The sequence below is a fragment of the Balaenoptera borealis genome, assembly GCF_965194805.1.
Source record: "Balaenoptera borealis genome assembly, chromosome: 1".
NCBI lineage: Eukaryota > Metazoa > Chordata > Mammalia > Artiodactyla > Balaenopteridae > Balaenoptera > Balaenoptera borealis.
Window position 1 is genome coordinate 45,728,518 of NC_138860.1, and position 22,290 is coordinate 45,750,807.

The following is a 22,290-nucleotide window of genomic DNA, read 5'->3' on the forward strand; positions in this document are numbered from 1 at the left end:
GATTTTGGATCATCTTTACTATCATTACTCTGAATTCTTTTTCAGGTAGACTGCCTATTTCCTCTTCATTTGTTTGGTCTGGTGGGTTTTTACCTTGCTCCTTCATCTGCTGTGTGTTTCTCTGTCTTCTCATTTTGCTTAACTTACTGTGTTTGGGGTCTCCTTTTCGCAGGCTGCACATTCATAGTTCCCACTGTTTTTGGTGTCTGTCTCCAGGGGTAAGGTTGGTTCAGTGGGTTGTGTAGGCTTCCTGGTGGAGGGGACTAGTGCCTGTGTTCTGGTGGATGAGCCTGGATCTTGTCTTTCTGTTGGGCAGTACCACGTCCAGTGGTGTGTTTTGGGGTGTCTCTGACCTTTTTATGACTTTAGGCAACCTCTCTGCTAATGGGTGGGATTGTGTTCCTGTCTTGCTAGTTGTTTGGCACGGGGTGTCCAGCACTGTAGCTTGCTGGCCATTGAGTGGAGCTGGGTCTTAGCGTTGAGAAGGAGATCTCTGGGAGAGCTTTCGCCCCTTAATATTATGTGGAGCTGGGAGGTCTCTGGCAGACCAATGTCCTGAATTCGGCTCTCCCACCTCAGAGCCATAGGCCTGACACCCGGCCAGAGCACCAATACCATGTTAGCCACACGGCTCAGATGAAAAGGGAGAAAAAAGAAATAAATAAATAAAATAAAATAAAAGTTATTAAAATAAAAATAATTATAAAAAATAAAAAAATTTTAAAGTAATTTTAAAAAAAAAGAAAGAAAGAAAGAAGAGAGCAACCAAACCAAAAAACAAATCCACCAATGATAACAAGCACTATAAACTATACTAAAAAAAAAAAAAAAAACAAAAAAAAACGGACAGACAGAACCCTAGGACAAATGTTAAAAGCAAAGCTATACAGACAAAAATCACACAAAGAAGCATACACGTACACACTGACAAAAAGAGAAAAAGGGAAAATATATATATATCTATATATTTTTTTAAAAGGAGGAAGAGAGCAACCAAATCAACAAATCTACCAATGATAATAAACTCTAAATACTAAACTAGGATAAACATAAAACCAGAAACAAATTAGATGCCGAAAGCAAACCCCAAGTCTACAGTTGCTCCCAAAGTCCACCGCCTCAATTTTGGGATGATTTGTTGTCTATTCAGGTATTCCAGAGATGCAGCGTACATCAAGTTGACTGTGGAGATTTAGTCCTGAGGCTGCTGGGAGAAATTTCCCTTTCTCTTCTTTGTTCGTACAGCTCCCGGGGTTCAGCTTTGGATTTGGATCCTCCTCTGCGTGTAGGTCGCCTGAGGGTGTCTGTTCCCGCCCAGACAGGACGGGGTTAAAGGAGCAGCTGATTAGGGGGCTCTGGCTCACTCAGGCCGGGGGGAGGGAGGGGTACAGAGTGCGGGGCGAGCCTGCGGCAGCAGAGGCCAACGTGACATTGCAACAGTCTGAGGCGTGCCCTGTGCTCTCCCGGGGAAATTGTCCTGGCAGTGGCGGGCTGCACAGGCTCCTGGGAGGGGCGGTGTGGATAGTGACCTGTGCTTGCACATAGGCTTCTTGGTGGTGGCAGCAGCAGCCTTAGCATCTTATGCCCGTCTCTGGGGTCCGCACTGATAGCCACGGCTTGCACCCGTCTCTGGAGCTCCTTTAAGCAGCGCTCTGAATCCCCTCTCCTCACGCACCAGGAAACAAAGAGGCAAGAGAAAGTCTCTTGCCTCTTTGGCAGCTCCAGACCTTTTCCCGGACTCCCTCCCGGCTAGCTGTGGAGCACTAGCCCCTTCAGGCTGTGTTCACGCCGCCAACCCCAGTCCTCTCCCTGCGATCCGACCTCTGAAGCCTGAGCCTCAGCTCCCAGCCCCCGCCGGCCCCGGCGGGTGAGCAGACAAGCCTCTCGGGCTGGTGAGTGCTGGTCGGTACTGATCCTCTGTGGGAATCACTCTGCTTTGCCCTCCGCACTCCTGTTGCTGTGCTCTCCTCCGTGGCTCTGAAGCTTCTCCCCCCGCCACCCACAGTCTCTGCCCACGAAGGGGCTTCCTAATGTGTGGAAACTTTTCCTCCTCCACAGCTCCCTCCCAGAGGTGCAGGTCCCATCCCTATTCTTTTACCTTTTTTTAAATTTATTTATTTATTATTTTTTATTATTTTTTTTTTTATGGCTGTGTTGGGTCTTCATTTCTGTGCGAGGGCTTTCTCTAGTTGTGGCAAGCGGGGGCCACTCTTCATAGCGGTGCGTGGGCCTCTCACTATCACGGCCTCTCTTGTTGCAGAGCACAGGTTCCAGACGCTCAGGCTCAGTAATTGTGGCTCACGGGCCCAGTTGCTCCGTGGCATGTGGAATCCTCCCAGACCAGGGCTCGAACCCGTGTCCCCGCACCAGCAGGCAGACCCTCAACCACTGTACCACCAGGGAAGCCCCCCCATCCCTATTCTTTTGTCTCTGTTTTTTCTTTTGCCCTACCCAGGTACGTGGGGAGTTTCTTGCCTTTGGGAAAGTCTGAGGTCTTCTGCCAGCGTTCAGTAGGTTTTCCTTAGGAGTTGTTCCCCATGTAGATGTATTTCTGATGTATTTGTGGGGAGGAAGATGATCTCCACGTCTTACTCCTTCACCATCTTTAAGCAGGCTGGTCTCCTACTCTTATACTTACTCCCTGCATTCTATTCTCAACACAGGAGCCAGAGTGATTCTTTTAAAATTTAAGTCAGACTATGTCACAACTCTACTCAAAACCCTTCAGTGACTTCCCATCACACACAAAACAAAAGCCAATATCTTTACAGTGGCTTACTGGTCCCCATAAGCACTCTGACCTTAACTCTACTACTTTCCCCCTTGTTCACTCTGCTTCAGTCTCACTGGCCTCCTTCCTCTTTCTCAGACATATTTGGCTCAGAACCTTAGCAATGACTGTTCCTTCTGCCTGCAAGACTCTTCCCCCAGAAAACTGGCTAAATTCTTTACCTCCTATATGTCTTCCCTCAAATTCTACTTCTTTCTCAGTGAGGCCTATCTTTATCACCCTAATTAACAGTATAAATTTCCCCCTGCACTCTCAATCCCCCTTACCTTGTTCTGTTTTTTCTTGTTGCATGGAATTTTCCATCTTTAACTTGATAAGCTGCTCTTAAATTTAATATGAAAGAGCAAAGGGCCATGAAGAGCCAAACAGTTTTGAAGGAGAATGAGAAAGGATATTACCCCTACCAAATATGAAACTTATTGTAAAGCTGCAGTCATTCAAAGGGCATATCAGTGGTACAGAGATGGAAAAATAAGACCAATCTAAAAGAATAAAGGGCCCAGAAATAAATCTATGTCTACATAGGAACTTGAGATATGACACATGAGCATCACAAATAATTGAGAAAGAAAAGACTGCATATTTAATAACTTGTGCCAGGACAATTGGTTTTCTATTTGGAAAAAGATAAAATTAGATCCCTATTTTACATCATGCATAAAGTAGATTCCAGAGGGATTAAGAAACTAAACAAAAAGAAAAACTTTTAAACCTTAAAAGAAAATACAGAAAAATATACTTATGACATCCTGGTAGGAAAAGTTTTTATAAACAAGATTAAAAAAACCATAAACCATGAAAATATTGAAATATTTGACTATACTACTATTTAAAAGCATCTGTATAATAGAAGACACAATAAACCAAGTTAAAATAAATGCCACAATCTAAAAGATGATACATATAATTGAAAAAGGACTGGTTTCCAGTATTTATATGCATTTTAACTGTAAATAATAAAAAAAGACAAATAACTCAATGGAAACACTTTTAGTGTTTAAAATAAAATTTAGATGTTGGAATATATGAGCAGACAATTAATTCACAGAAGAGGAAATTTATCTGGCCAGTAGACATATGAAATATGTTTAACCTTGCTAAATGAATATGCGATTTAAATGATGATGTTCTCCAACTGGCTCCACAAAATATAAAAATAAGTCTGACAACACAAAGTGTAATTCATAAGAATGTAGGAGAAATGAAACTGTCCTACTCCCTGATGGGGTGTGTAAACAGGTCTAACTACTTTGGACAAGAGTTTGACAATATCTAATAAAATTGAAAATGTATGTATCGTACAACCCAATCCATCCATTTTCCAGAAATGAACCTAGAGAAACTCTCATATATGCACACTAAATTGTGTACAAGCATGTTCATTGCAGCTTTGCTTGTGATTACAAAAAATAATGGAAAATAATTTGTGTCCATCCACAAGAGAAGGTATAGATAAGTTGTGATGCATTAAATTCATCGATACAGTAAATTTCAAAAACATATAATAATTATGAATTTTTTAAAAAAATGTGTAAAGCCATACATTGAATAGGATATTAATTATGCTAATTTTTACAACAATAGGAAATATTATTTATAAATATAAACACATTTAAATACATAGAAAAAATACATATGATTTGCAGTGGATCACAAAAATGGCCATAATTTCCTACCCCTCCTAGAAATACACTCTTTTACAATGTGACTTTACCACTCCTTCCACCAAGAAGTGAAGTCTATTTGCCCACCCCTTGAATCTCATGTCTTTGTGACTCTCATTTTCACCCGCAGAATACACTGAAAGCAATGTTTTGCCAGAGGCCGAACACACTTTCATTCTACTCTCCCTCTCAGAACCCTGCTAGTGTCTAGTGAACAAGCCTGGGCTAGCCTGCTGAGTGATGAAAACCACATGGCCCAGTCAACCCCATCACCCCAGCCTACAATCAGCTAACCACTGGACAGATGAGTAAGGCTGTAGTAAGACAAGCCAGAACCCAGTTGACCTGCCAATTGACCATAGACATATGAGCAATCCTAGGTTGGATCAGCCCAGCCTACCTCATATCAGTAGAACTATTCAGCTGACCTGCAGACTCATGAGCAATAATAAGGGGTTGTTGTTTTACATCACTAAGTCTTAGGGGTAATTTTTTTACACAGCAGTAAATAAGGGATGCATCTTCAGTACAATGACCTCTAAGGAGAGAGGGAAAGGAAGAGTATGAAGGGGAGAGAGATACCTTCACCTTTTTTTTTTTTTTTTTTAAAGAATCTTCCTGGTTATTTTTGCATCTTTTTTTTTTATTAATTAATTAATTTATTTTTGGCTGTGTTGGGTCTTCATTTCTGTGCGAGGGCTTTCTCTAGTTGCGGCAAGCGGGGGCCACTCTTCATCGCCGTGCGCGGGCCTCTCACTATCGCGGCCTCTCTTGTTGCGGAGCACAGGCTCCAGACGCGCAGGCTCAGTAGTTGTGGCTCACGGGCCCAGTTGCTCCGCGGCATGTGGGATCTTCCCAAACCAGGGCTCGAACCCGTGTCCCCTGCATTACCAGGCAGATTCTCAACCACTGTGCCACCAGGGAAGCCCACCTTCACCTTTTACACTTACTTTTTTGAGGATTTAGAAGTCCTCAAATCCTATGATAAATCTGGACAGCAGTAACCCAGGGGTTTGTTACATTATTTTCAGAATTAATCTGAATACTTGAAATGTTGCCTAATTGGTTTGAAGAAGTATGCTACCATTCTTTCCTTTTTTGTCATATTCATATGAATATGGTAGAACTAGACATGACTAAAAGATCTGGTTCATCATGTGGTTCTCATGTAGACTGGCTACACAGAAACTTGGAAATATTAGACCTGGACTTACGTAACTGACATCATGAGCCACAGTAACTCAGACTGACCAAATATTATGGTCACACCTCATTCTATGGTAGCATATAAACAAGAGCTAAGAGAAAAATATCAAACCCTCAATTAATCAGAACTCAAGAAACAAACTTTCTTTCATGGAAAAACATCTATTTTTAGAAGAAAACAAAAACAAACTATTATCAAAGGTATACCTTGATTTTCAGATTAAGTCCTAGGGTCAGTGCCAAGTCAAGCTAATCTTCACATGTTCAATATTAAGGTTGGAGAGAAAGACAGAGATAAAATGGGTTTCTAGCTGATCTTCATTTTATTAAAAAATTAATTTAACTGTGCATCCCATCCAGTGATGCTGCTTTTATTGAACATAATTGTTTATTTCCATTTTGCTACAATATAATTCCAAGATTTAAAAAACCCATACTGTAAGAGGACATGGTGGTAGGAATTGTAAAGAATCTATACAAAACTAGGCCTATCTATAAATCCTAAGTCCCAGTGCAACCAGTTGAAAAAGTTTCATTAATCTTTACAAGTTAAGAGATTTCTAAGGAGCCAGTGTCCTGGATTTAGATAGAATCCTTTCACCCTAAACCCCACATTCAAATTAAATGAAGGACAAAGTCTGTACCTAAAACTCTGGGTGAAAACATAAACAAGCAATAACCAATGTCTCTGCCATTTAGAGCCAGGAGTACAAAAGCTTCCTTTACAGGGGAAATAATGGAAAGAGTGGAACCAACATCATTCCAGGTGGCAGGAGGTGAGAAGAGGCATTTGTGGCCAAAAGATAGGGTCAGGAAAGGGGATTTGGAAGAGCTTTGGTTTGAGACAAACAGACAAAACAAAGTAAAAAGTGTATGCTCTGAAGTGAGTCAAGTCATATATGAGCCAGGTTGGCAGAATAAATCAAGTCTACATGAAGCTGAAAATGAATCAATTTCACTTGTAAACAGAGCTGCAAGGCTAACTCTTTCATATTTACTTATTTATTAAGCATATTACATGCCCCCTTTTCTTTCTTCTTCTACTGTCCATAAGTGATTATAACACAGTTTGTTGTAAGTTTTTAGGTTTAATTTCTAATAAAGAATGACTGTAGAGCTTCAAAAATAGTATAGCTGAAGGTCAATATGGCAGAATGAACCAAACAACAAAATCACCTATCCCAATATCTGAGAAAAGAAAAATCAAAAACATATGTCAATAATATTTACAATTTGAATAGTACTTAATATGTGCCAGGCATTATTCTTAGAACTTTATATATAATATCTCATTCAATAGTATAATGCATTTATGAAAAAATACTATTATTATCCCATTTTACAGATGTAGAAACTGAAGCACAGGTTTTAACTAGCAATTGGTAGGCCTCAGATATGATCCCAAGCAGTCTAAACCCAGAGCTTGTATCTTTAACCACCATACTATTCTGCTCACAAACAGACAAAATAGGCAAACAAGCAATGTGAATAGCATGAAGAAAAAAAGTCCTCAGTTACCATTCAAGGAAAGAGTCTAAGCTCAATGCCATAAACTTTGAAAAGAGGTATCTAAAACAACAAGAAATAAAAGGGATTGAGAATATCTATTAATCCTATTCCCACTTACCAGAAACAATATTGAATTAACATTTTGAGTCAAACAAATACAGAAAATTATTGCTAACACCGCCCCCCCAAAAAAAATTGGAGATAAGTGAAATAAAGGAGTGCCTTGGCAATGTCAGGAGGAGTTAATACTCCAGACTTTACCATTTTCCAGGGCTTCGTGAAGAATGGAAAAATGAACAAAAGCCTGAGAGAATCTGTCCAAAAATAAAATACACTCCCAACTAGTTTGATTGCTCTTTGTTGTAGAATATTTAACATAATCTCAGATCAAAGCACAGAGCTCAGGTCTTCCAATAAAGGCTGCATGTAGCTCCCATCTCAATATGCAGCCTATAAACCATACTGAATGGAAGAGAAACAAATCTCAGATAAGATGGAAAGTGTCCAGAAGAATTTACCTGCATCAGAGCAAATTGAAGTTCAGTCCACATTAAAGATGAGCGAGATAAAAATGAAACACATAGCAATGGCAAACACACACACACACACACACACACAAACACACACACGCACACACACACAGAGGATGAAACAATGAAAAAAGAATTTGCAGAGTTAAGAAAACTAATTGAGCATGAAAACCACACCACTGGCGTAGGGGGTCTACAAACTATGATCCCTGGGACAAATCCAGGACACCACTTTTTTTTTTAATTTTACTGGCACACAGTTACATCCATTCATTTATGTATTATCTGTGGTTGCTTTTGCACTGCAACAGCAAAGTTGAGTAGTTGCAACAAAAACCATATGGCCAAAAAGCCCCAAATATTTACCAAAGGGCCTGGTACAGAAAAAGTTTGCCAATACCTGCATGAGAAAATTGATACATTATAAACAAGCTGGCCCCCCTGTCCTGGGCTCTACACCACCTCTGTGCTGTTGTTTTCTGGTTACACCCTGAAATTGAATGTGCCTTGAAAAATGTACACTTCTCACCCTCAACATAAGCCAAGCATCTTTGATAATATACAATTATAACTGCTAACATTTATTTAGCACTATATGCTAGGTACTATTGTGCTTTTATAAGAATACAGAAAAAATGGTAAAAGTGGTATATAAATAAATAAATTTTAGGCAATATTATCTCAGTCGAAAATACTTCCCTGTTGTATAATAATTCTCCTTTATAGATCAATCTAAACATGAAACAATGAGGAAGGAGAAAAATCAGACTCAAAGTTTACAACACTTTATTCTACTTCTATAAACATGTTTTATTGGAAGCATCTTTGTAGTAAACATTTTAGAGATTTATTTACTTTATTAATTTTCGGAAAAAATATCAGGCTGCAACCCTGATTATTGAGGATGTATAATTCTTTCAAAAGGTTACAAAGTACAGTGCAGAATTATATGCTACTACTTTAACCTTGGCTAGGAATAAATAGAAAGTGCATTTTATTCTCACTGGTCGTTGAATTGCATTTTATAACTTTGAGGAAAATATCCCACTGGATTAGCTTGCTACCAACTCCTCAAACCCCAAATGAAACTTCCACCGTTCCCTTGGGTGTTTCTTATTATTGAGCAGATGTTAAGTTTACTTATTTGAAAATAATTATAAAGTCTTGTATAAAAAGTAAGTTTTGTTCAGAAATAAAATTTCTCAAAATGTACATACCTCATTGTAATATTGTCACTATGTTGTATATACTCTAGGACCACTACATTTCAATTTTAATTATATTCAAGCACCCAAGACATGTCAGGACATACTTAGATATTGTTAGTGCATCAAACATTTTAACATCTGTACTTCAAATATTTATCCAACTTAAACCATGCTCTGCAGGCACTATGCAAGGTTCTGAAAACACTAAGGAATAAGCCCCAGGATTTTTGGAATTGAAAGTCATGATTACAGATGAGCTCTTCCAAGATGGGTATGTAAATCAGGAGTGGGAAAAAGTTTCTTCTCACCTGCAAACTCTGATCACTTGATTGTTGCCTGAAGCATTTTTGAGAATTCTAAGATAGCATCGGGGATCAGAGAAAACTGCCAAAATCAAATAGCAATGTCTGCTATGGGCATGCATGATTTGGTTCATATTGCATGTTCATAATTTCTTATAGTACTAAAAGGAAAAAGGAGTAAGTATGGAATATTGGATATCAATATTTAAGGAACAGGTGAAGAAAAGGGAGAAGCAGCAGGAAACTTTTCAATGGCAACATCATGGAAGCTAAAAAGAAGAGAAGGTCCAGGAGGAAGTAGACAATAGTGTCAAATATCATATTCCTTGAGAAAGGAAATTTGGCAAATTGTAATTCATTGGAGACTTTCCTGAAAGCAGTTTCAGCAGAATGGTGGAGAAGAAACTTATGCGCAGAGACTAAGGAAATAAGGAAGTGGATACAATCTACATTTTTCTAGAAATCTAAGGTTCCTCACACTTCACACTGCTTCCTAATATGTAATAATGCATATTTGGTTCTGGGATTATTTCTTTGTGTATTTATAAACACACTTATAAAAGGAAAGCTAGTGAAGTAGTGAAGACCTGGAGCTTCACTGCTTGGGTTCAAATCCCAGCTCTCTGTTGCTCTCTATATGCATAACTTTGAGCAAGTTACACAACTTCTCTGAGATTCTTTCCTTATCTGCCAAATGGAGAATTGCTAATGTGACTAAACACACGTGAGCTTAGAACAGGGTCCAGCACCTCATAAACGTCCAGCAACTACTAGCAATTTTAATTTTCATTGTAAAGAATACAGAGGAAAAAGCAAACGGTCATTTCCCCATGGTGGTCACTACTAACCGCTTGGGGTATGTCCTCCCAGGGCATCAAATGTGTAGTTTTAACCAAGAGAGCAGTACTGCAACAGAAACGTGAATGCTACATTAGCAATGACTTGGTTCAACAAAACCTAAGTGTACATTCCACCAATAGTTCTTCTAAGGAAATCTGCTTCAAAACTCTAGTTTCTATATTACTTGCTGGTTTTTCAGTAATGAGGAAGATACAAGATAATATAGTTACTTTAGAATTCATGGATCAAATGTATTCGGAATTCACACACTGTCATTATGAATTCAATATTCATGACAAGCATTCTGGGTGAACAGCCAGACTGTGGGGCTGGGTTTCTCTTTAATTTTATATATTACATATGTATACAATACTTTATAAATTAGCCTTCTATATATTCTATTTCTGGTCCTTGAGAGGAAAGCTGTTGCTTAGCAACCGGTCTTTTCTGCTTGGCTGATGCTTAAAATAGAAAGTTGTGCAAATCAGAGGCAAATAATTGTGTCCATTAGGAGTGATGAGTTACTGGTTTTAACAACTAAGTTGGCTACCAACTTAGTTCATGGTTCTCTGTGTGGAAAAGATAAAATATGAGACAGAAGCTGTATCATGGTATTTACTAATTATTTTTAAGAAACAGATTAATTCACAAGATGTAAATTAGTATATAAAAAAAGGAATAATTCAAGGATATTAAAAAATTACCTAAGTTTTGAAGTATATGGTTAAATTTTCAGATAGAAAATATTTACATCTTAGAATGAAAAGGGAGAACACTAAAACCCATATGCTGAATTCTCAAGTTGTAGCCAACAAAAAACTATGTTTATACCCTGTAAAACTTTGAAACATGATTTTATATTTGCTTTGTCCATTTAGGTTTTAAACAAAGATTATTCACTAGGGAAAGAGAGGTTAGGTCATATGGTGGTAAGAGATTTTGTGGCAGTGAGAGTCCCTTGGCTGCTGCCAACAAAAACTGACCTGGCCAAGTGAAGCTAAAGCATATTTATTGGAGCAAAGGGTTTGGTGGTGCTGATGGTGTGCTCAGAACTGATGTGGTATTGCAGAGCAGGGCTTGGAAACAGGCTGGGCGCTCTGGAAAACTTCCTGTGGTCAGAGCCATTGCTGTTTCCCTGTGTCACTCAAGTTTCAAAAGCCCATGGGAAAGCAACTGCCCGGCTGATTCTTCATGTGCCTGCCCCTTGGCTGGGGTGAGTGGAGGGGCCGGGAAGGATCTGGTCTTCTCAACTTCCATGGAGGCATGCATCCGGATTTATAGGATGGTCACTGCTCAGTGAGCTTTTCCACAAGGGGAAATCTGGGTGCTACTCGTTAGAAAGAAATGGATACTGGAGAGGTATATATGGATACACACACACACACATACATACACAGTATAAGACTTACAGTAAGTCTCTTGGGTCTTCACGAAACTCGTCTGTGACATAATTGCTTCTTTCTTCTCATGTTCCTTACCTCTAAAGTGGATATAGAAATAATCAACTTCATGTATTTACTAGGTAATGTAAATTTTATTGTTTAGTTAGTGGTATCTAGATCATTTTAGAAAGGTAATATGTAAGTACAGTTATAATTTATAAAACAGTGGTGTTTGCATATATTTATATGCAATTTACATGGAGTTAATTTTTATAATTTGAAGCTTTATTCACCTTTTTTTTTCATCTTTATAAAATCCCTGAACATCAAGGAAGAAATCTATATAATCACAAAATCTATATAATCACAAAGATTAAATAAAAATAGAATTAAAGCAAAGTCATTGAGTCTAACTTTTTATATAGTGTGGAAGCAAGCCAAAAAGACAATAAGCCAAATCATTCCTTTTACATAACTGGATTTTTGACTCAAAGAAAAAGCTCATTAGATGTTGAAAGAGTTTGCACATATTTCTATGGTAACATATCTTGGCTTCGATTTACTTGACTGTCAACATATTCTTTGTCCTTTAACCTAAAAAAGTCTCTGTTACAATTTTAATCTACCACTGGGACTCTTTTATTAGTGGCCAGTGAAAATAAATGGCCAAGCTCCCCAAATCTTCCCTCTGTGTTAGCTCCTGAAACAAAGGTCAAAATAACAGTCTTAAATAAGATAGAAGTTGCTTTCTTTCTTTCTCACAGAATAGTCAAGCTTAAGTAGACTATGGCAGACTTGGCAGTTTCATGGTGCAAGGGACTAGGTTTTTCTATCTAGTTTCTCCGCCACCCTCAACGTGAAGTTTCCATCTAGTGGTCTAATATGACTGCTCCTGTAGCAGCTACTGCCATGTCTGCATTCCAACCAGTGGGAAGTTGAGAAGGGTAGAGGGCAGGGCGTACATCCCTTCAGCTTACTTATCATTGGCCAGAAACTTGTCACATGGCCACACCTAGCTGCAAGAAAAGTGGGAAACATAGCTCTTAGTTGGGTGACTGAGTTCTGTTGTTATAGAAGGGTAGAGTGGAAGTTTTCTGTCATTCCATCTCATTAACAAACTCATTACTGTCTTGTGCTAAAACAGAAAATGTCTATATTGAAAAATAACAATAGCAACCCAAATGTCTATCCAAAGAAACAAACCCTGGAACAAATTAAATAATACTATAAAATGATGAATAAAATTCTTATAATGTACATTCTCTACATATAAATTAAACTGTTGTCTTTCAAACTATCAGGTTAATATATATTGTACTAAAGAAGTAAATAACCTACTAGCACCCCAGAGTTCTAATATCCTCAGAAGGTGGGTGATTAAGGGCAACTTTAAGTGTAGTTCTGACACATTTAGACTCCTTATACCATTGGCATGTTGCTGAAATCCTATACACGTTTTCCAAATGATCCTCAGAAAAATATATGGTCTTATATCAAAACCCTTAAAAATATACATTCCCTTTGACTCAGGAATTTTACTTTTGGGAGTTTGTTCTAAAGAGAACAATGAGGATGCAGAAAAAGATTCATCTATAAGGATATTTATTGCAAAGTTTTTTGTTGTAGAGAAAGATTAGAAATAACCTAAACATCCCCAAAAAGGGAAGTGTGTACATAAATTGTTATATCCATACAAGAGAATAGCACGCTGCCTTCAAAAATGATAGATGCAGAAATTTATTTATTGACATGGAAAGTTGCTCACAATATATTGTTAAATGAACTATGAAGATTAGAAAATAGTATGTACAGGGCTTCCCTGGTGGCGCAGTGGTTGAGAATCTGCCTGCTAATGCAGGGGACACGGGTTCGAGCCCTGGTCTGGGAAGATCCCACATGCCGCGGAGCAACTAGGCCCGTGAGCCACAACTGCTGAGCCTGCGCGTCTGGAGCCTGTGCCCCGCAACGGGAGGGGCCGCGACAGTGAAAGGCCCGCGCACCGCGATGAAGAGTGGCCCCCACTTGCCGCAACTAGAGAAAGCCCTCGCACGAACCGAAGATCCAACACAGTCAAAAAAATAAAATAAAATAAATAAATAAATAAAGTAACTATTAAAAAAAAAAAATTGGAGTCATCAAAATATTAAAAAAAAAAAAAAAAAGAAAATAGTATGTACAGTGTTATTCAAAGTTTATAAATTAAAACTAAAATATTCTTTAAGAAGGCACACCAAAATATGAAAAGTGGTTAGGTGTTCCTGGGTGGTGGTATTAGAGGTCATTGTTATTTTATTCTTTTTGCTTCTTTGTAGTTTTGAAATTAGAAAAAAAAAAAGAACATATATCATTTGTATAATCACAGGTTTTTTTTGTTTTGTTTTGTTTTTTTAACATAGGAAGAAATTAAAAGCTGTGTTCTCTTAACTCCCAGCCAGATTCAGAATGGCATTGGAAGGGGCTTCCTTGGTGGTTAAGAACCCACCTGCCAATGCAGGGGACATGGGTTCAAGCCCTGGGCCGGGAAGATCCCACATGCCGTGGAGCAACTAAGACCATGAGCCACAACTACTGAAGCCCGCGTGCCACAACTACTGAAGCCTGCACACCTAGAGCCCGTGCTCCGCAACAAGAGAAGCCACCACAATGAGAAGCCCGTGCACCGCAACGAACCCCCACTTGCCACAACTAGAGAAAGCCCGTGCGCAGCAATGAAGACCCAACGCAGCCAAAAATAAAAATAAATAAATAAATAAATTTATTTTTAAAAAAAAGAAGAAAGAAAGGCGTGGGAAGACAGAGATTCTCCTAGCCTGACTTCTGACTTCTAAGGAGGCTCTTGCTCTGGAAACAGTCCTTCCCCAAAGCCTCTTTGAAAGTTTCATCACCCCAGCAGCAGTCACATCTCTCACAGACAGGGCCAGATTTTAGATGACCTTAAAGACTAACAGCATGGGTTTTATTCTGTAAGTAATGGGAGAGGCTGTAAGCTTTTAAGCAATGATAAAGGATAAGGATGTATTTCTTCCTTCAATCCATCTCAAGATTTTCTATATTAATAGATGCTTGGAAAACCATTGTGGAATGAATACAAGAATGACCAGATGGATAAGATAATAAAGAGAAGAGAAACTTTTGTGATGCCCTAGAATGCACATCTGTGGAAGTAAATTGACAGGATAGGGCCAAAGATTGGGTGGAAGAGAGGTGGTGTCAAAGATAACCCTGGATTTTGTGCTCAGGGACGAGGAATGAATGACCAAGAGAAATTGGAAGTTGGAAGGATTAGCTTTTAGTTTTGAAAAGTAATGTTACTGTTTAGATGTTTGTTGTCCATGAATAAGGAGACATCTAACATGTAGGTGGAAACAAGAGTTTGGAAATCCAGAAACAGGACAGATATATTTATAGAGAATTAAGAATTATGCCATAGCCTGGTTGAAATTTGGGGGCGGATGCTTAGGAAGAAGGATTAAAAGGATTAAACTGACCTGCATTTAGGAGGAAGGAGCACAAAAGGGAACTGGGGAAGCAAAGGGAGAGATTGGCTATGAGGAGGAAACGTCTGCTCCTCCCTCATATTGCTGGAGATGGCCCCCCTCAGGTGATTCCATAGCATATTATACAGACTCTATTGCCAAACTCTTCCATAGTGAATTTAAAATAAAGTACTAATGGGAGAAATTTCAAACATATCCAAAAAATTGAAAATAATATAAAGAGTACAATGTACCCATCACCCACTGTATCAGTCAGTGTTCAAAAAGTTAAGTGGAACTACTAGCACATGTGTGAATATGTGTGTGTGTCTAAATATACATATATGTGTGTATGCTTGTACATATACAGTTGTGCCTTTGTGGAACTCGGTTTAACAGTCTCTGTAAGGCTGTTGCCCTTGAATCGATTGCTGGAATTTGAAGTGCACAGGGCAGGCAGTCAGGAGGGGAAAACGAGTATAAAGTGGGAGACAAGAAGAACATGCTGGAGTTGGAAACTTCGAGGACAGACTGAAACTCATCTTGCCTTAGACCCTGGTTTGTGGTTGTCCTACAGAAGTCCGGGCCCTTCATCACAGAGCTAGGCACACGCACCTTGCTGTGGAGTTGGAGAGGCTGAAGGAAGTTCCAGAAGTAGATGCAGCAGTTTCAGGCCTGTCCACTGTCTCATGCCAATGTGGTGAACCAACAGATAAAGACAGTATGCACGGTTATAAAAATGGCTGCAGCTTTACTTCCAGCCCCCAAATTTCAAACAAGAATGTCTCTTATCGCCCACCCTAACCAGAAACAGAAAGGGAATAGAATTCTGGGAAATGTAACTCAGCCTAGCCAAGTCATCACATTGCAAAGCAATCATACCTAATTTCAACCATTTCTATCCCATGGCAAGCCTTGTTTCATCTATTCCTCCACTCACGTCCTGTTCCCCACTTTTTTTTTTTTTTGGAAAAATATCCTAGGCAGCATATCATTTTATCTTCTAACCATGTTGTACTTTAAACGTTGAGGGGTTCTTTTGTGTCATTCTGTGAGCTTCTTGAGAAAAGAATCCTTACCTTATTTAACTTGCACCTCATATATATAGGTATCTTATAAATACTTGTTGACCTAAGGATGTATGATTTTTATGCGAATGAGTAGAAGTCTAGAAAGAGCTGACATTGTAAGGCAGTCTTTATCCCAAGGAACTGGGTTCAAGAGTTGCCACCTCCCTAAAGTCACTTTTGAGTCCTTTCTCTCTCTTGCTTCTAGGTAGAAATACCCACTCCTTCTTTGTGCCCCACTGGCGTATTGTGTATATATGTCTATCACTCACTGTACCCATCCATTTTATTTTTAATTTATTTACATGTCTTTCCCCTTCCATTAGCTATTTTTAATGAGAGAACTGAGCTATTTGACCTTTCTGGGCTTTACCTTTTTGAACTATCAAAAGTAAAACTAAGAAGATTGGCCTCCCACACCAAGATTCCTGTGAAAATTTCTCCTGAAGAGAAAGAGTTGGGTTCTTCTGTTTTTATTTTTCTACTGCCTTGGGTTCATAACAATGAGTTATATATAATTTTCCATTATACCCAGTATCTTCAAGGACAGTGCATGGTCTAATATACACAGGGGTTAGAAATTCTCATCAGGGCAATGGAGGTGCCACTTTTCTTACAAGAGTTACTAAAGGATTATGAGTCATACCCTTCACATAGGTTATTAGTCGGGACTCTTGACTACAAGAGACAGAATCTGACTTGAAGCAGAGTAGGCAACCATATAAGCTCATATAATGAAACTGCCAGAAAGGCAGGAACCACAGAGTGTGGAAGTCTCCTACTTGGGAGAAATGTTCAGAGGGTGTTTGGGGAGCTGCAAAGAATCTGGCTGTGAACTGTAGGCATGATTTAAAGTCATATTTTGGAGGCCCTTGAATGCCAGGCTAAGGAATATGCACTAATAAACCCTATACTTTCTCTTGCTGAAACCAACGGGAGCATCAAACGAGTCCACAGAAGAAACATTTTGATCTCTAGAAATGTCAAACTGCAGAGCTCTAATATAGAGAAGAAAGCACGGCAGAATCTACAGGAGAAAAAAGTGTCAGTTGCACTGTTTCTGTCAACACATCTGATGTTAGAACATGCACAAAAGACATATAAAAAGTTGATAAAAATCTCGAGGTGGGAAAATTGACATGAATGTAATTTTTAAGGCATTGGATAACGTGAGTGGTTCTTAAAGTGTGAGCTTGGGACCAGCAGGACCAGTATCACCTGGGCATTTGCTAATAGTTCAATATCTTGGACCCCACTCCAGACTTACTGAATCAGAAACTCTGGGAGTGGGCGCCAACACTCTGTGTTTTAACAAACCTCCCAGGTGATTCTGATAAATGATTGAGAACTACTAGGTGGTAGGCCGAAAACAGCACCCAAAGCTATTCATGTTCTAATCCCTGGAACCCAGAAGAGGAGGAGAAACATGACCACGAGGCGGAGATTCAAGTGATGCAGCCTTGAGCCAGGGAGTTCTGACAACTACACAGAAGCTGGAAGAGGCAAAGAATGGATTCTCCCTCAGAACCCGTGGAAGGAGTGCAGGGTGGCCTGGCTGATACCTTGATTTCAGCCCAGTGAAACTGATTTCAAACATCTGTTCTCTGCAACTGTTGTTTTAAGTCCTCAAGTTTGTGGTAATTTGTTACAGCAGCCACAGGAAACTAATATACACTGAAATAAAGAAGAATTATAGGCTAAAGTACCTAAAAATTCATTAGATTCTTATAATAAAAAAATATGCTTGCTATTATTTAACAACTCTAAAAATAGTCTTTTGTGTTAAGTAAAAGTTGCCACATCTAAAAGCATTTTCCTAACATAGTTTACCGTTGAGTGTTAAAGTATAATAATTTTCATAATATTAGCATCAAAGATGGCTTTTATATACCTTGATTTTCCTAGGATAGCTAATCCTGCAGGAAATGAAACAAATTATCTTGGGTAGAACAGAAAAAATGAGAGACATTTTGCTTATAGCTAAGATTTGCATAGGTTAGAGAGCTGTCATACATCCTCCTTTATGGATAAGAAAATGTTCTTGGAAAATAATAGTGGCGTTTATTTATAGGAAAATGCTTCATAATAAATATGAGAAGACTTTTAATCGATAATCTATGCTACTTGCTAAAATATTCAAGCTCTTTTTAAGATATCTGGAACATCTTAATAGTTATAATAATTTATTTGTCTTCGGCACAGTGCTTCTCAGATCACTTTCATATGTATATATTCCCATTTAACCCTTACAACTGCTATGTGAGCTGAGCAGGGTAGGTATTTTTATTTTTCTTATTTTACAGATTTAAAAAATGATGTTTAGAAAAGTTAAATGACTGGCCCAAGGTTACAAAAAAGGTAGATATTGGATTTGAGATTAGAAACTACCCAAATCTGCTGTACGACGTCATTTCCAGGGATCCAAGTTTTCTTAGCTGCCCTCAAGAGGGTGTATTAGTGTGTGTGGTTAATTATGCTATGGATAATTACACTGGGGTTCAGAGGTCCTGTGATCTGTTTAATTCAACCCAGTAGGCAGTTGCTGAGCATCTGTCGCATGTCTTGAACTGTGCTAGTCAATGTGGGGAACACAAAGAAAGGGCCAGACACAGTCCTTGCACTCAAGAGAATTTACGTCTCTATTAGGCAGGAAATGTCTACGTAAATGAAATGAATAAGGAGAAGAAAAGAATAAAATCAAATGCCACAATCTGGGTGACTTCATACAAAAAAAACTTTGAAGAATAGATCTGATTCAGAGCATTCTAGGTGGCAAAGGGTGTGTGTGGTGGTGTGCGGTGCAGAGAGAATGAACCAGAGCGGAGAGGCTGAAGCAGCCTGTGAAACCCACGGGGAGAGAGGGATCACCTGAGCTACCAGAAGCACCACGGATGTGTCCTGAGGAATAGAAGCTGGGCTTCTTGGTGCCACCTGGTTTCAGACAGTTAAACAGCAGTGAGAATCTTTAATACTTCTAGTGAACACTGTACCCTAGAAAAGTGAGGGAGAAACAGTACTCATATGTTAAAAAAAAAAAAACCAAAAAACCCACAACTTGAAAATCCTCCCATTCTCTCCAATTTTTCTATTCCAGTCCTATGGACACAGCTCCTGAGAACTTACAGCTCTGTCTGTGCAAGTGTTTTCTGACAGTCATAGGTGTGTGTGTGTGTGCGTGTGTGCTCATCTCTGTGTGTAGGTGTGTGTAAATGTAGTATATGAACACCTGGCATAAAGTTCCCTTTAGGAAAAGGGGTGTGTTTGTTTAGGAAAATATTTTGAGAGTATAAGGTGAGCATACCATTTGCAAGGAAACAGGGCAATCAAAGCAACATTTACATAATAAAGTGGCAGGAATTTGGGAGAGGGGCTTAGCTGGAGAAAGAGGGGAGGGCATAGCCAGAGGAGGCCAGTGCTTGAGGAAAGGAAAATGGGTAAGAAATTTCTGGGGCCAGGATGGATGAAGGCCTTTTAAGAACAGGGATATTTAATTTTTCCTTTTTTTTTTTTTTGTAAATAAGTTGTTTTATTATTTATTTATTTATTTATTTATTTATTTATTTATTTATGGTCACGCCACACGGCATGTGGAATCTTAGGTCCTGGACCAGAGATCAAACCTGCGCCCTCTGCACTGGAAGTGTGAAGTATTAACCACTGGACCACCAGGGAAGTCACTCTATCATTTTTTTAGTTTCCACATATAAGTGATATCATATGATATTTGTCTTTCTCTATCTGACTTACCTCACTTAGTATGATAATCTCCAGGTCCATCCACATTGCTGCAAATGTCATTATTTCACCCTTTTTAATGGCTGAGTAACATTCCCTTGTATATATGTACCACATCTTCTTATATTTGGTGCTTCCATGTAAATTTTCTCCATTGCCTTGACTCTTCCATAAAAGTAGTTAACACCCAGAGTCTTGAGTCAGTGGTATTTGGGGAAGTACATAAAGTAAGTGCAGAGAGCAGGGCTATGTCCAACAAGGGGCAACAGCAAGGGTAGCTTTCATACACTGGCAAGATGATCACAGACCAAACTAAGTTAGAGCCGTAAGTGACAAAGAAAAATCTAGGTACATTGTCCTCCTTCCCCCGAGTCCCTGGAGAAATTGCGAAGGATATTGAGTTTTCCATTTCATGTAGCCTGGGGGTCTAGCCAATTTCATTTGAATAATCTAGGACATGGTAACCCCTGCATGTATCTGGGTTACACCAGTTTGTGGTCAGTCACTTACAGTGACATTTTAGTCTCTGCTTCACTGGGCTCCTCTGTCACCACAGAAAGGCCTTTCTGTTTGCTGAAAATCGCCAGCTCCTGGAGGAGGAGGTGGTAGAGTTAGATTGGCTGAGGGTAGAGTCTCCAGAGAGTGACTCAGGTTTGGCTTCTCCTGGCTCCAGAGCCTATTTTCTGTTTACCAGGGGATTAATCATGGTTTCCAAATTGGTCTGCCAAGACGCCAGCAGGACTGATTAAAAAAAAAGGCAGAGGTGCTGGGTTTGGGATTTTTCCATGCCCTGGTCAGTGATTTTCAGCAGGAAAAGGAAGGGATATGATTCCTTGTTTATAGCCTCGCAATAAGTTATGGAGCGCCCTGTAACTAATCTGATTCTGATCACTTGTCCCCGTATAAACACACCAGATTTATAGCAGCTGAGGTGAGATGCCTCAATTCTTTCTTTTCTGGTCAGCGGAAAAGTGAATTCAGTGTTTGATTAACCAGATTTGGTGGGCATTTGATTTAATTCAATCTAACAACTATTTAATGTGTAACCAACATGTGCTAGGCTACAGAAACCTAAATGTGATATTTACAAGAAAATCAGGAAGGGTTTGGAAATACGTAGAAAACAAACAAATAAATAAATATTTTTAGTCCTTAAAACAGAGGTTTGAGCCTTTTTACTGGATTCATTACAACACTGTTAGGAAATACATTATCCAATATATTCATATATAAGCAATGAATCAACACAATATCTTCCTGAGCCTGACAGCAATATCATGGAGAAGTCTTTTTAGAAGCTGAAGCAGTAATGGTTTTGCTGTCATTTGTTGGGTTGTTTACCATAGGAGATGGTTTGATTATTTTCCATTGTAAATATTGTTATTTCCACAGATACCCAGACAGCTCATATTTCCTCAGTGAGGGCAAAGAAGCTCTTGAAAACATCACAGATCATTTTAAAATGGAGAACTTGTTTTTCAATTAGGTGGAATTACTTCAAGTAATTTGTGATACTTTAGAGTTTAATATATGGGTATTTACCCTTATATTGATAAGAATAGTCTCTAGCTTGGGAAAGTTGTATTAATCTCACAAAAAGATATATTTTGTGAAGCAGATCGGTAAAAAGAAACACGTGACAGGTCTGTTATGGTATTTTTTGCTTTGTCAATCTTTCTTTTAAAGTATCGATAGTAGAACAATCAGAATAGAGAAACAGCGTACCATATTATAACAGAGCTGTCTTTAGGTCCTGGTTAAGTTTCATCCCTTCAACTGTTTGCTCTACATAAATCTGCATTTACAACACATAGGAACTAACATTATTATGATATATTTTGTGATTAGAAGATAGATAGATACATAGATAGATAGATAGACAGATAGGTAGATAGATAGATAGGCAGGCAGAGAGACGGACAGACAACAATGAAACATTCTTCCTAACCTAGTCTCCAAACCCACTGGTGCCTGAAATCCCACTTACTCGATATAGTGTTAGGCATAGTCTGCTTCAGCAGAGTTTCGTTCCTGTGCTTCAGAGAGTGATGACGTTACCGCGAGGAACATCAGCGATCAGGAAGTATGGCATGTTCAAGGGGCATGTTTTCAACTTTTCTGACACTTTTTTTTTTTTCTGTGGCATTAATCTGGCACTTAAAATTATTGGGAAAGAATGGCAGTACCCCAAAGTCCATTCAGTGTTCCCCACCGATGACACAGAGAAGAAAGAACAACAATGATGATTATTCGAATAATCATTCTCAGACTTTCTTCTGGATCTGGGTTAGGCTTGGAGAGATCAAACACACAGAACAAGTGAGCACAAAATGGGCACTTAAACTTGAACTTCTGAATCTGGGGTTGAGAGTTAAGAGTCCAGGTTCTGACTACTCTGTGGACTTCCCGAACCATGGGCCTCCGTGATACCTAAGTAAAGTGAAGGCGGGATTACATCAAGGTTAGGAGGCTTCTATGACGCATTCCTTAGAAGCTGTAAACTGAGGTGTTTTAATCAGGTGGTTTGGAAAGAAAGCTTCTAGAGTTGCCTGCTGTAGGGGCAGTGTCCTTGGAGGCAAT

General features: G+C 39.0%; 1 long non-coding RNA gene across 1 annotated transcript in view; it reads right to left on the reverse strand.

Annotated features, from left to right (window-relative positions):
- Positions 1-2,385: 2,385 nt before the first annotated feature.
- The window catches only part of LOC309633471, a 59,045-nt gene continuing 39,140 nt past the window's right edge, over positions 2,386-22,290 (reverse strand). The window contains exon 4 of the long non-coding RNA XR_014247553.1: positions 2,386-11,530. This is a non-coding gene — a long non-coding RNA (uncharacterized lncRNA). The remainder of the gene's footprint in view (positions 11,531-22,290) is intronic.